The sequence below is a fragment of the Ursus maritimus genome (assembly GCF_017311325.1).
Source record: "Ursus maritimus isolate PB19 chromosome X unlocalized genomic scaffold, ASM1731132v1 scaffold_X1, whole genome shotgun sequence".
NCBI classification, from domain to species: Eukaryota; Metazoa; Chordata; class Mammalia; order Carnivora; family Ursidae; genus Ursus; species Ursus maritimus.
The window spans coordinates 83,011,026-83,022,304 of record NW_024423319.1 but is presented as its reverse complement, the minus strand read 5'-3'; the positions used below and the strand labels follow the sequence as shown (position 1 = coordinate 83,022,304).

Here is an 11,279-nt window from a genome sequence, read left to right as displayed (position 1 = left end):
TTTCTATTCGACTTTTTTGTTTTTCTACTCTTTAAAAAAAATTCACACACGCACATTCACGTACGTGTGATTCTTAATCTAGGCCTACTCTCAAGCGCGGGGCTCTTTCCCCCTCCTCTCCTGCCTCTCCTCCCTCCTCGTGCCCCTTCGGCCAGGCCCCTGCTGCAGTAAAGCCTCTTCCCAGTGCTGCGTGCACCTTCCCGTATTTCCTTCTGTCCCCTGTAATCCGAGGCATGCACGCCCCCCATTTCGGAGGGAGGGCCTCCTTCTCTGTCCTTCTCCACGGCTGCTTTCCTCCCGGGCCACCGCCTGTGGAACTGCTCCCGGATGCCCTGCGGCGCCTTCGCTCATCCGGCCTTTCCAAGAGCCTCGTGTTTCCCGCAGCGCAGGCGCAGCCAGTTCGGTGGGCCCTGTGCCCTCCTTGTGCCCATCTTGACACCAAGCTCTCTCAGAGACCCCTAGAAAGAGATACTAGTGAATCTCACGGCAGAGGCTCCCCATTTCCATCGACAGGTACTTTGCAAACTGTCACGGGCGCAAGCGCCAGCCAGGCTCAATGGGTACCTGCCGTCGTCTCAAGACCAGACTTCGTGAACCTTGGAAAGAGCTCGGGCGCCGGGGTGGGGACACAGCCCCCCCGCTCTCCCCCCCCCCCGGTTCATTGCGGCCAGGAGCTGAGGCGACACCCTGAGCCGCCCTCCTCTTCTCCTCAGGGTGGTGGACAACGAGGGGACGCTGCAGCTGAAGAGAAGCTTCCCCATTGAGCAGAGCTCACACCCCGTGCGCAGCATCTTCTGCCCCCTCATGTCCTTCCGCCAGGGGGCCTGTGTGGGTGAGTCCCACAGAGTCGGGGTGTCTGGGTGGCCTGGGGCTGGGCCGGGAGCAGGGCTGGTGCTGATCTGGTTCGGACGCCACAGCCCCCCTGATGCCCAGACTTCATGGGCCTCGAGAACTCTCACATCCCAACAGCCTCCCACTTTGAACAGAGACCCCCAAGAGTCCAGAAACCTCACCGCGTGAGACACAGCCTCCCCCCACTTCCCTCCCCTCACACAGACAGAGACCTTACCCTCGGGACCCGGGACGAAAACAGCTAGGTGACCTGGGTCCAGGGACCGTCCCTCCCAGACCTCCCCCCACCATGCCGGGACGTCACCCCCGGGCCACCTTGCTGCCTCCCGCAGCACCTCCCGAGGGCCCCTGTCTCTCTCCCCCCGGGCAGTGACCGGCAGTGAGGACATGTGCGTGCACTTCTTCGACGTGGAGCGGGCAGCCAAGGCCGCCGTCAACAAGCTGCAGGGCCACAGCGCGCCTGTGCTGGACGTCAGCTTCAACTGCGACGAGAGCCTGCTGGCTTCCAGCGACGCCAGCGGCATGGTCATCGTCTGGCGGCGGGAGCAGAAGTAGGTCCTGCCGTGTCCACCCTCCCACCCGCCTCCCGCTGCAGCCTCGTGTTTGTAAATAAAGTTCCTGTGGTTGTGCCCGTGGCTGGCTCCCAGGTCTGCTGGGGGTGGGCTCGGGGCGGGGGCAGCTCTAGCCCCCAGGTTGGAACGGGGTTCGTGTCCTCATTCATGCATTCAGGCATCGATTTCTTCACTCGGCAACCATTCGTTGAGTGCCTCCCGCGTCGTGGGTGCCCCCGTATGTGTTTTGCTCAGTCATGCTTCGGATGAACATAACTGAGCACCCACTGTGCGCCAGGAACTGTTCGAGGCACTGGGCGTAGCGCCGTAACCTCCGCTGACAGAAATGCCTGCCTTCATGGGGCTTGCGTTCAATGGCAGGTAGCGAACAGACAAAAACATGTCACGGGGCAGCTAAGGGTCCGCAGCGAGGACGGGAGGTAGAGGCACAGGGGTGGGAGGTTGTGCTCTTTTCGGTGCTGTGATCAGGGGATGACATTCCCGACGGTGAAATTGAAACAACGACCTGAATGAAGAGAGAGGGAGCCGTGGTTTGTGGGAAAGAACATTCTAGGCAGAGAGGAAAGGCAGTGCAAAGGCACTGAGGCTGGAATGTGCCAGAGGATCATTGAGAAGGCTGACGTGGCTGGACCAGAGGGTGGTAGGAGATGAGGTTGGACAGGCCTGATCCTGGAGAACTTCGTGGCCACAGTGAGGACTTGGGCTTTTTCCGAGTGAGAGGTGAGTTGCCTGATGGAGCAGAGGAGGGACGTGATCCCATTTGGTTGTGAGAGGACCCCTCTGGGGGCTGTGAAGAGAACAGACTTGCGGGGGGGGGGGGTGCAGGGGCGGAAGCAGGGGGACCGGTCATGGCCCTACAGGAGTCAAGGTGGGCAGTGACTGGATCTTGGCCAGCCTAGTGGTGGGGGGGGAGTTGAGGTGGGGAACATTGGCTTCGACCACAGGGATTTCGTGCTGTTAGTCTGCAGGGCTCTGCTGGCTCCTCAGGAAGGCCGAGGCTCCCAGCTCCCCCCACAGACCCCCCAAGGCTCTTCTCCACAAACAGGGAACAGATGAGTTAAGGATGTGCAGAAACAACCAGGGACCCTAAGGCTGAGCTAGCGGCTCCTGCTGGTGGGAGGAGGGGGTGGGGAGTCTCTCTCCATCCCCAGAGGAACCCCAGACCACCGCTAGCTCCTTCCATGCCCACCCAGAGCCAAATTCAAGGCCCGGAACAGCTCAGAGTCTGTAAAGTGAATGTTCAAATTTGAGGGGAGCCCTGAGTGAGGAGAGAAAGCTTGGGATATTGACGGGGTGAGAGAACCAAAATCCCTTGTCAATGACCTCAGTCACCAGGAAATGTCAAAGTTGCCAGAAGTGCCAAGGAGGCTCTTGCTTCAGCTGCTGCTTCCCCTCCAGCTGCATAGGCTGGAACTGTGGCCTACCATCTTGAGACCTCAGGGTCGGTCCACAGAGCCACAGGCACTCCAGCCTGACCCAACGTGATCGAGTAGCCGAACTAACACCAGCAGTTTGTTGGAGAAGGAAAAATAACTGGTTTGTTCAAACCACTGTTATTTGACAGTGTGGTTATTTGCAACCAGAAGCATTTCTATATGGTGCTTTCATCTTGACCTTAAGGTCAATGGCGATGAGATAGGGACATCAGCGAGCTGGACGTTCGTGATGAAGTTCATGCATCTGTATGTGTCAGAGGTCCCCCAAACCACCCAGACTCAGTGATTTGCTGGGAGGACTCTTGGTCTCAGCATATGGTTGTACACACAACTATGATTTCTTCCTGCAAAAAGATACAGAGCACAATCGGCAAAGGGAAATGGCGCCCAGGGCGAAGTCTGGGGGAGACCAGGCATAAGCTTCCAAGGGTCCTCTCCCAGTGGAGTCAGAGGACATGCTCAATTCCCCGTGTCACAGCTCCTGACAACCCAGAGAAGCTCATTATTAAAGGTCGAGCGCCCAGGGTTGTTTCTGGGGGCCGGTCACGTATGCACCCCCTGCCTGGCGCATACCCAAGTTCCAGGCCATCCAGGAAGGAAAGCAGGTGTTCAGCATAAACCAGAGTGCTTGTATAAACAGCTGAGGCACAGTGAGCCGCTCATCATTTAGATACTGGTGAGAACCCTGGTGAAAAATCTAAGTTTCCAGATGCCAGCCCAGGGCCATCCTCGAAGCAAGCCTTTCCAAGGAGAGAAGTTCAGGCCTGCTGTGTTAATTCTCTGCACACCGTACAACACCAAAAAGGTGCTCGGTTTCAGCCAGGGTCAGTGGATGGACAAGATCACTTGGGGGAACCTCATTTTTCTCTAGCGCATTCATTTCTTCAAATTTTTCATGTTATTGAATCTGAGTGCAAGATGGCTAATCACGGATATTGTTATACGTGATTTGGGGGGTTTCTTTCTCGTGAAATTTTGAGGTGGCAGAGTTGACATTCTGCTTTATTTTATTTTTATTTTTAAAGCAAACTCTATGCCCAACGAAGGGCTCAAACTCACGACCTTGAGATCAGGAGTCATGTGACTCAGCCAACCAGGTGCTCTGACATTCTACTTTTTAAAAATTTTTAAAAACATTTTCTTTATTCATTTGAGAGAGACAGAGAGAGCACAAGCAGGGAGAGAGGCAGAGGAAGAGGGGAAGCAGGCTCCCCGCTGAGCAGGGAGCCCGATGCGGGGCTCAATCCCAGGACCTTGCGATCATGACCTGAGCCAAAGGCAGAGTTTAACCATCTGAGCCACCCAGCTGCCCTGACATTCTACTTTGAATTCTTTTTTGTGATACCTTTTCTTGACTTACAACCTACGAGGAAATAAGTAATGAGCAAACGATTAAAAAAATCATCTTATTGGTCAAATTTAGGCCTCTGTTAACTTATCCATCATCACTGCCTCTGGTTTGACATCAGATCTGGAGCTCTTGACCCTTCCGCCATCAATGCCATTCCAGTCTTGCGTCAAATCTAGGCCTCCATTAACTGTTACATGCCCTTTGACTTTGAACCCGTGTGTTTACTTCGAGAGCCTCTCTAGTCTGAGCTTGAAGCAGAGCCTTTGTTAATTATTACCTCGTCAGTGTACCACTGGTCAAATCTCAAACCAGGGCCTCTGTATAATGTTCCACCAGCTGTTGTCTTCTGATCTGACCTTGAATTTCGGATTCTGTTAAGCAAGCATTCCAACCGTGAGGACCCTCAGTCCTGACCTTGAATCTGGGCCTCCTTTAATTATTTTACCATTATTCATTTATTTATTTTAAAGATTTTATTTATTCATTTAACAGAGAGAGCGAGCACAAGCAGGGGGTGTGGAGGGGACAGAGGGAGAGGGAGAAACAGACTCCCCACTGAGCAGGGAGCCCAATGGGAGCCTTGATCCCAGAACCCAGGGATCATGACCTGAGCCAAGGGCAGACACTTCACCGACTGAGCCACCCAGGTGTCCCAAGATCTTTTTTGTTTTTTAAAGTAATCATTACACCCAACATGGGACTCAAACTTACAGCCCTGAGATCAAGAGTTGCATGCTCTACTGACTGAGCCCACTAGGCCATCCAGGTGCCCCAAGACCTCTTTTTTTTTTTTTTTTTTTTTTTTACGATTTTATTTATTTGACAGACGGCGAGAGAGGGAACACAAGCAGGGGGAGTGAGAGAGGGAGAAGCAGGCTTCCCGCGGAGCAGGGAGCCCGATGCGGGGCTCGATCCCAGGCCCCTGGGATTGTGACCCGAGCCGAAGGCAGACGCTTAATGACTGAGCCACCCAGGCGCCCCCCAAGACCTCCTTTGATCTAAATTCTCACATGGGTCTCTTAACTAATCCAACATGACAGGCTTCTCAACCAACCCAAACCCGGAGCTTCTATTAGCTGTTCCATTGCTGGTGCCCCTCTGCCCTGACCGCAAACACAGACCTCTATAAACTGTTCCACCATCATCAGCCCTCGACATCGAGGCCGCCTGGTATGGTTTTGAGCTATTCCAAGGTCCAACGTCTCTGGTGTGACCTTCTCTATTAACGATTCCATTATCCGTGCCCTTCGGGTCTGCCTTCAAAACAAGGGTCTCTGTTAAATAGCCTACCATCACTGCTCCTCTCACATGACCTTTAACCCGAGCCTTCCTTTCATAATCTAACTGAAAGACCCCTCTGGTCTCAAATCAAACCCAGACCTCTGTTAATTCTTCAATCAAGAAAGCCACACTGGTGGCCCCTGCTCTTCCTTTGAACTATTCAACCTGCAATTCACTGTGATCTGACTTTGAACCCAGGCCATTTTAACTCTTAAGCCACAATGCTCCACTGGTGTCACCTCAGACCTGGTCCGCTATTAACCACTACAACATCAATGCCCTTGCCTTCTGTTCTCAAGCCAGGATCTCTTTTATTGTCATTCCACCTTCGATGTCATCCTGGTCCCTAATCAAAGCTCTTCCACTATCCTTTTTCTCTTGTCTGTCTGATTCTCAACCAGGACTCATTCACTCTTCCATATTCAAAGATCTACTGGTCTAAAATTATCCAACACAGAGATTTAACGATTCCCAAATCCCTCCATTCCAGGCCCGTCCCCAAACCCAGTCCTTTGTTCAATTTACCACCTTCAACCGCCCTCTGGTTTGACCTCAAGCCTGATCCTCTGATCACTGCTGTGTCGCCAATACCCTGTGGGTCTGGCATTGAGCTCGTGCAGTTTCCTCTTCCAAACCAGTGCCCTTTGAATCTGAACTCCAGACTCTAAATATTTCAGAATCTATTCCCCCTTTGACTAAACTCAAACCCATATACTTATTCAATTGTTCTCATCCCTGTTTCTCTGGTCTGATCGTAAAACAGGGCTTCTGTTAAGTATTACACCATGAATGCCCCTCTAGTCTGAGTTCAAGCATTTGCTAACTATTCTAACATCAGTATCTCTCAGCCTCGATATTCAAACTGTTCTGTTTGAATTGTTAATAAATTGCAAACTAATTAAAAATCCTGGCCCCTCCTACCTTGACCTCAACCCTGGGTCTCTTTATCCCACCATCACTGACTTTCTGGTCTATCACTGAACCCTGTGGATTCACTCCTCTACCATTAATGCCCCTCTTTTTGAACCATAGTCCCTGTTGATTCGTCCACTGTCGATTCCCCTCTGGTGGTGTTGCCTTTCACTGATAAGGCTACCACTCGTTAATGCTCGCTCAGCCTGAGCTCAAACAAGGGCTTTTGTTAGTCACTTTGCCATCAATACTCTGTTGTTTTACAGTGCTGACGCTGACGCGTGTTAACTAGTCCATCATCCATGCCCTGTTTTCTGACCTTAAACCTGGACGGTTGTTAAATTAAGTCTTTCACCATCTGTGCCCCTTTGGCGAAATTTCAAATCCAAGCTCATGGTAAATATTCTGGCAATAGTAGCCTTTTGGTCTGAACTCAAATATAGGAGAGGAGTACCCACTAAACTTATAAGCACTTCAGAGTGGTCACTATTGGTGAAATACAGCCTGCAGTCAGATATAATGGGGTGAGAGGTTACGATGGGGACATAAGTGTTCACAAAAATAAATGGGGACTCTAGTGGAGTCACAGACTGGGATATGGACATTCTCACGCTCCACACCTGACTCTGTGTGAGCCAAGGAATCTCCACAACCCAGTCTGGGTGACCCACAGGTGTCCAAACTCCAGTCTGTGTGACCCCAGGAGGTCCATCCCCCAGTCTGTACGTACCCAGAAGTGTCCACATTCCAGTCTCTGTGACCTGAGGAGTGTTGACACCCCAGTCTGTGCAACCCTAGAAGCGCTCATAGGATGGTCCGTGTGACACCAGGAGTGCGTGTATGCGTGGTCTGACCCCAGTGTTTCCAAATTGCATTCCGTGTGCTCACGGGAGTCCACATCCCAGCCTGTGTTACCCCAAGTGGGCCGACACCCCGGTCTGTGGGACTCTTGGAGTGTCCAGACTCCTGTCTGTGTGACCCCAGGAGTGTTCACATCCCATTCACAAAGGAGAGGAGGAATGAATATTCTTTCATTTCTGCTGCTGATAATGAGATAAATGCAGATTCAAATAAGTTTTTAAAAAAACTTACAGGTACTCATAAGTTGAATTAAAAACAGGAGCTAGAACTTCCAAATTACTTGAAAAAATGATTCTGTAACAAAAAGTAGACCACTAAAGAAATACCAAGGAAGCATAAAAAATACTGAAAACATAGGGCACCTGGCAGGCTCAGTCAGTGGAGCGTGTGACTCTTGATCTCAGGGTGGTGAGCTCAAGCCCCCCGTTGGGCATAATTATTTTTACAAAATTTAAAGTTTTTTGGGACTCCTGGGTGGCTCAGTCGGTTAAGCATCTGCCTTCAGTTCGGATCATGATCCCAGGGTCCTGGGATCAAGCCCCACATCGGGCTCCTTGCTCAGCGGGGAGCCTGCTTCTCCCTCTGTCTGCCACTCCCCCTGCTTGTGCTCTCTCCTCCCCCCGACAAATAAATAAAATCTTAAAAAAATAAAATATTAAAAATTTTTAAAATTCAAAAGTCAAATAATATCTAAATCAAAATGATTCAGAAAGAGTTTTTTTTCAATGATAAATACAAACGTGTGAGAAAAGACAGAGAAAAGAGCAATTGCAATAAACATTCAAGATAAAATTAAAGAAAAAAAGCAGTGAACACTCAAAAAGGACCCTTTTTATAAATCAAGGGCATATGCAGCATTGAAAGTATAACAGTCATGAATTTCTGTAGCCCACATAACAGAGACCAAGTCTTTAGCTAAAGGAGCAGAAGTCAGCCAACAGAATCCTTGCCAACTTCTTCAGATGGCTGGGTCAAGTGGAACAGTGGTCACACCAGACATTAAAAATTGAAATAGGCCTATAAATTAGGTTCAGTAGATAATGGAGGAAAATAGAGGAAGTGAACACATGGTCTACCCAGTTTCTCACCCCTGGGCCCAAGGATGGATACTCTTGTGGCCTTGGATGTTGTCTCTTGCAGTGAATACGAGTGGCCGCAGGTACCATGTTGAAAAATCCAATGCGATCTTGGCCACCCTAGGGCCATCTTCAGGTGCTTAGTCAATGGGAGAAGTCACTGATGGTCAGATTCCACCTTCAGCCTCGTGTGAATGAAAAAGATGTGCACCACGCAATTACCAAACCACAAGAAACCCTCAAGAGCACCAGGTTCATTTCTGAGAGGTGCCACTCACGTGGCTGGCCGGGGGCCGTCCTAGCTGCTGGCTGGGGTGCCTCATTTCTCTTCCCTCCACCCTCCCTTCCTCCAGAGCTCTCTTTCTCATGTGGCCTTTGCAACAGGAGAGCCTGGACTTCTTGACCTATTGCCTGGGCTCAAACTGAAGGAGGGAATGAGAGAGAGAGAGCAAGCCACCAAGTGAGAGGGTACACCTAACGTGGAAGTTGCAGTCTTTTTATAAACTAACCTCGGCGATGCCATCCCATCCTTTCTGCCATTTTCTCCTTGTTGGAAGTCAGTCAGTAAATTCAGGCCACGCTCAGGGTGAGGGCATCACACAAAGGCATGACCACCAGGAGGCCGGGATCCCCAGGGACCATCTTAGAAGCTGCCTGCCACATTGCCCCTAAGGTACATGGGACCCCAGACCAATACTTTTTTGCAGGATCTGTCTATATAAACAATTTGAAGAAGAAATGCATGATCAAGTCATGGGTCTATATGCGGAAGTGTGATTTATCAGCGAAGATTTGGAACGAAGTGTAGAGAAGAGGCACTTAGGTTTGTTTATTGTCCACTCAAAGCACCTGAAGAATCTTTACAGTGTCCAGGCTCTCTCTCTTTCTGTTAAGGTGTAGGAACCAACTCCCGATGTTCTTTATTGTCAAATGTGCCTAAAAAGGAAATGCAACCAGTTTTTCACCTCTATGTAGAGAACAACCCAATTTTTCACGTCCTTCTGTGTTTCTTTTTCCCATATGTCATTTTTATGACTTGCCCAGAGTACTCACAACATTTCACACAGCAGATGTGTGATGGTTTTCTCCCCCACACCAAGCAATTCTCTGCCACACCAGTCGGGTGTCCTACAATTTAACTCAATTCTGACACCATCTACCTGGAGAGAGGGTCACGTCCCCAGGTTAAGGGCTTAGTCCCACAAGACTGTACCCCCACAACTTCAGATGCCAATCACAAGTAGTAGGCCCCCAGGTTACCCACAGTTTCTGTCAGATTTGGCTATAAATCAGACGTTCCCATGACCCCGTCCTCAGTTTTGATTAACTTGCTAGAGCAGCTCACAGAACTCAGGGAAACATTTACTTACATTTACCACTTTATTAACGAACGTTATAAAGGACATAGATGAACAGCCAGATGAAGAGATACACAGCGCCATGTCTGGGAGGGTCCCGAGCAAAGGGGCTTCTGTTCCTGTGGAGTTGGGGTGCATCACCCTCTTGGTGTGGCTGTGTTCGCCAACCTGGAATCTCTCGGAACCCCATGCTATTGGGATTTTTATGGAGGCTTCCTCACACAGGCATGATTGGTCATTAACTCCATTTCCAGCCCCTCTCCCCTCTCTAGAGAACAAGAGGGATGAGGCTGAAGAGGCTTCTGATAATGTCTTGGCCTCTCTGGTGGCCAGCCTCCACCCTGGAACCATCCAGGAGTCCACCCAGGGTCCCCTTTCTTACCACTTAGGAAATAACAAAGGTTTCAGGAGCTCGGTGTCAGGAACCAGGAGCAGAGACCAATCTATATTTTCTATTATCACACAGTACCATGGCTCTTTAGAACCTGCTTGTACTGGAAAAACATAGATCTTCTTACCTCATCAGGTCCCTATGCCATTTATTTAATGCTGGTCACATCTTCTTCATGACACTACCTCATCCATTGGGCTGCCCATAGATACTGGCTTCCAGAGACGACTCCCCCAGAAGTTGTTCCCGTGCTTTGTTGATTAGGAACCACAAAAGCAAGTCTTCTGCAGATTATGCAGGAAAATGTAGACAATCGTTCATTTTCGGATCATGTTAAATTTACCATTTGGAATTTTATGGCAAAAATATAAAAACACACATCTTCTTTTTTTTTTAAGATTTTATTTATTTATGTGACAGAGAGACAGCCAGTGAGAGAGGGAACACAAGCAGGGGGAGTGGGAGAGGGAGAAGCAGGCTCCCAGCGGAGGAGCCTGATGTGGGGCTCGATCCCGGAACGCCGGGATCACGCCCCAAGCTGAAGGCAGACGCTTAACGACTGCACTACCCAGGCGCCCTAAAAACACACATCTTCTAACCATGTCTTCTCTTGAACTCTTTAAACAATAATCACCGCGTTCCTAGGATGAGATCTGCTGCAACCCCAGCTGCGCCCCTGCCTTGCACGCTCCGCCACCAGCGGGGAGGACAAGCAAGGGGCCCATGGCAGTGAGAAGACAAGTCCCGTTTGTACAAAGAATGTCCATTCGTCCTCTGGTATGGCTTGGGCCCAACATGGGGGAGCACGATGTCACCACACTGATGTCACCACCAAAGACACCACATTGGAGTTGTGCAATTGTCTCAAAGTCCTTGGAGGAGGTTAGACACGGCCAAGAAGACTACCTGATGCCTGATGCCTGTGGAAGGAATGACTTCTCTGGGTGCCGGTGGCAGGGGACAAACAGGGTTCTGCCACCACTTCTGCCACCTTTGGGGGCTCTAGACTGGAGGCGGTCCCCAGTTGAAATGATGATGTGCCGGGATTGATACACGGGCTACATATGCAGTGCAAGCCCAAGAGGTGGCAGCGGATTGTTCAAACCTAGGGCTCTGAACGTGGCCTATAAACGACATGAACAAGAGTCACACAAAATCAGCATGTCATCACCATTCCGAGGGCCCGGTC

At 50.4% G+C, this 11,279-nt stretch overlaps 1 long non-coding RNA gene across 1 annotated transcript; it reads left to right on the top strand.

Moving 5' to 3' along the window:
* The first annotated feature begins 25 nt into the window (after window positions 1-25).
* Window positions 26-1,483, top strand: LOC121101061. The gene is made up of 2 exons (XR_005833036.1): window positions 26-832; window positions 1,223-1,483. It is a non-coding gene; the product is annotated as an uncharacterized LOC121101061 (long non-coding RNA).
* Window positions 1,484-11,279: the final 9,796 nt, after the last annotated feature.